Genomic DNA, 4,424 nt, shown 5'->3' with positions numbered 1-4,424 from the left:
CATTCTCTTTGGTGACTATATCATCTGAAGGTGGACCTTCTGAAGACAAGACTGGGTCAACTGCCGTCTCGACCTATTGACTTTGGTCCGGTGTGGACTCAGAGGGTTTATCTTCAATGGTAGGTGCTTCGACCAACAACAAAGGTGTGTCAGTCGGATTTTCAACTAGCGATGGACTTGGCAAGAGTTTCTTGTATCTAGGAGGAAGTCGTAGCAGTGAAGCAGGACGGTTATCCAAGACTCTTTTAGCTTCATATAGGAAGGGACAACGGTGGAGGGCATGATCGCCTTCACATAGTCTACAAGGAAATTTAGATTTTCCTTTTTGTCCATTAACTTCCTTTTCACTAGTTGACGGTGTACTCTCAACATGATCATCAGAGGTTGAGGACACCGGATTGTGAAAGCGGGGAGACCAATCCCTTAAGATTAGTGGGATGCAAGGACAATCTCGATGATAGTGGTCTCCTTTGCAAATGACACATGGAGATTTAGGTTTGGATGGTGCAGTGTGTGGATTTTCGCCAAACAATGCATGGTTGCCCCCTTTTGTCGTTGGCTTCTTCTTCTTCTTCTCCTTCCCTTTCTTCTTCTTCTCAGTTACTTGGTTTTTAGTGTTACTAGCTTCACCAAGCGAAGAAGAAGAAGGAGAGGGAGAAACAAGTGAAGTAGAAGGTGGGGGAGCAAATTTAGTATCATCTGGTTGCTGATTTGATTGCTCAGGAATTACGGTGTTTTGAACAATAGAGGTCGAGAAAAGCCATACTGGCAGGCCGATTATAAGTCTTGGAAGGGACAAAGTAGCCATATGAGGTGCACCAACATCTCCCCAAGAAGAGAAAGGACTAGGATTCCCCCAAGGGGAAATCCTTGATTGGTGGACTCCATTTTCTCAACCTAAGACCAATGAGGGAATAGTGATGTTATTCCGATTAAAATAAATTTTATGACGCTTAGACACAACTTGATTTTTCAATTTTTAAGAGTCGAGAAAAAGCTAAAGATGTCTCTAGTCGCCTTCGATTTTTAATGAGCCTGAAGTGACAAGTGCTCAGATGGACCTTTTCTTTTAAGGAGTTTGAAAAGGAACGAAAGTGACTTCTCTAGAAATCTAGACAGAGGGATTACCAAACTAATTGCAAAATTGCAGAATACTTTTTACGGTACGGCTGTCAATCTTCTTGAATGTTGTGTTCAGTGCATTGCAACCAATAGGGAGGTACACACGGCTTCCTAAGGATAAAGGATATAGCCTATTGTGGTCTCCCAATATATACTCAACGGTACGTGGGAGCACAAGTTCGTACTGGCACTTGTCGTCTCAAAGAGGAGGAATCACCCAACCTATGATGAAAGCGATAGTTAGCAGGCTTTACGATGCCGGAATACGTCTCTAGCCTAGACATCTAAATGTTGTGCGTTAGGTTCCAAAGTGTTTTTATGTTCATTGAGGTTTATTTTACAATTGATCTTTCTTAAGAAGTTTTCCTTTAAGGTTCACCACGTGATGTAGATATACAATTCCTAAATATGCAATCTAAGATGATAAACAGTCGTTTACTTTCTTTTTGCAATGAAAATCCTAGCTACTAAGGAAAGAGAAGTAAAATCCTTTCAACATAGAGCAAAGAGCACACACTAAGATGCACTATCCTAAATCAATTTCCGCATGTAGTCTAAATGCAAATGCACATGCATGTATTTGTTTTCTGCTTTCTTAATGTGTGAATGACAAAAAGAATGCTAAGTACAGATCTGAACTATTTTTCTTTCAAAGCGACAATACTAACAATTTTCTTTTCAAAAAACGAAAGGAAGACTAAGATGACACTTTGTGATTTCGAATTCAAAAAACGAAAGGAAGACTAAGACGACACTTTGCAATTTCGAATTCAAAAAACGAAAGGAAGACTAAGACGAAACTTTGCGATTTCGAATTTAAAATTTCTTTCGACACTTGAAATACTGATAATCCAAATAAAATACAATGGAAAACGTGTAATCGACTATCTAAAAGAGGAAGACTATACGACACTCTTTTCTTTGATTGAAAACGACACTTGCGACACTTTCAAATCAAAAGACGACAGTTCAATTAAGCTACTGTTTGCGAAGGAGAACTGTAAATGATGAAAAATACATAAAAAAACATTCACAATTCTTTATCAATGGAGGCTGAATAATGCAAAGGAAGAGAGTTTCAACAGTGATATACTGATCATAGATAGCAAAACCACTGAATAAAGCTGAAGACAATGAAGAAAAAACCAAAATCTGGAGGTAGAAACAGTCTCACTCAATCATCGCACCTGTAACACAGGGAAATAGGGATGCATCTCACCTACAACACACAGGAGGTGCGATGCATCCAGATTTCCAATGAGAGACAGTGTGATGGTCTAGGGACGAGACTGAGCTTGGTTTTCACTCACAGTTTGTAGCTAAGTTCAGGGATTTAGGCTGAGCTAATGATAGACAATAAACACAAAGTACAAGGGCTGATCTAATGAGGTTACTTGAGCTACCACTAGGGCACTTAGGATGTTTGCAAGTCAGTTGTTCAGTTCATAAACAAACCCGGAGATGGACTGAAGCAACATTGATCTACTTTGCACTTGCATAGCAAATGCAGTTCGAAGGCTAGCTGGCTTAACTTCAAGCTCTGTCTATAGTTTATAAAGAAAACAAATAGAAACAAACAAACAAACTATTCGCTCCCCGGTGGAGTCGCCATTTTGTTATCGGGAAAAATTAGTGTCCATTCAGGGCTACTAGTCCCACTAAGACGGGTAGCTACCTAAGAAACAAACAATTTAAAGTCACTTGTGTTTTCCTTTATAAGAGATAGATGAGAGAGAAGCAGAGAGTACCAACCTCATTCTTTCGCTTGGCTCCTTGCTTCTTTCCTCCCCCCCTTGATAGAGCTTTTTCCACTCCTTCCTCACTTGCCCCCCTTCAAAGAACACCTGTAGAGTCAAAGCAGCAAAATACCATCAAAGCATAGAGATCTATAACCATAAAAAATATAGGATCAGATGTATATTAGCCATACAAATGCATACACAAATACAAGATTAAGAGATATACAAGTATATGGAGGAAAATTCAAATAGCTTTATTGATAAAAGTAGTAGAAGAGAGGATTACAACCAAGCTGTCTGATCTAGCGCCATCCTTCCAACATGAAAGCCCTCTTCACCTCATGAAAAGCTTAGATCACCCAATAATACAATGTTTCACAGAGAAACCAACAACACTTCCTTACAAAATACAAAATTCCAACCTTTGGATCTTTGGGATGAGGGATCCATATATAGATATTTGCAAGTGGGTGAGTTAGCTTCTAGGATTTTGATTAGTGTCATTTCTCTGATAGTTCTTGGTTCCACTTGGAGATTTCATGATCTCTTACTCATCCTTGGGTGAATTTAGAGAGGCAAGTGTCAAATGGGTAGTTTCTAGAAGATTCTCTGGGTTTCCACCTAGCCAATTGCTTCTACCATTTGTCTGCTCTCACTCATTGCACCCTAGAGAAGGGATTTTTAGTATGCATCACACTTTTTGCATGTAGCAAGTGAGATGCATCACACCCTTAGCACTGAGAAATCTGTATGGTCCAGTTTTGACCAGTTCTGAGTAGTTTTTCAGGGAGAACTTCTGGGAGATGATATAATCAGCTGACCTTGTTCCTTTAGGGTATGAAACAACACTTTTAGGGGCTTAGAAGCCCTTGGTTTATGGACATATGAGATTGGGGTTGCAGTGCCAAAATATGTCTATAACAAACCACTAGTCCCAATAGCAGAACCTTACAGTCACTACCGCCTTCTCTTCCAAAGAGATATACTAGCTCTGCATAGTGGAGAAGCCAAGGCTTGTTACAATACTCTCCAAGCTTTCTCTAATATACTCCTATCGGAAGCTTGGCTGACCAAAAGCCCCTACAATGAGTTATGAGGGACTATATATAACAAAGGGTGGGGTGACCCTTGACATTCCCCCTTTGTGATTTTTCATCTACCCTCATGACTCTTCAACTACTCTATGACTGTTACATTCATCTATTGACACTTGAACTTCCACTTGACAAGACATTACATACAATCTGCACATGTGCCCATGTGAGATAAAATAGGCTTGAGAAAGCCATGCAAGCTATCACTAACACTCAGACAGTTGTGGTGAGACCAACTCTTTGACATCCTTGATGATTGATGTTGACGAATTGATGCCAAGCTTAGTCATCCGTGGCATCTGTGCACTCAATGGTGACATATTGCTGAAAACAAATGCTTGCCTCCATTGCATCTGGGTACATTGATATGGCTCCTTTGTCCAACTCATCTGATAACATGCACATCATCCTCTTGAGTGCATATGGACCAGAAACATACTGATGTGTAGTGTCTGTGTTGATCCCCAAG

The sequence above is a fragment of the Pinus tabuliformis genome, chromosome 9, assembly GCF_031772625.1.
Source record: "Pinus tabuliformis cultivar Carrire ecotype Pingquan chromosome 9, CPIR1, whole genome shotgun sequence".
In the NCBI taxonomy this organism is placed as follows: Eukaryota; Viridiplantae; Streptophyta; class Pinopsida; order Pinales; family Pinaceae; genus Pinus; species Pinus tabuliformis.
This window is presented reverse-complemented; position numbering follows the sequence as displayed.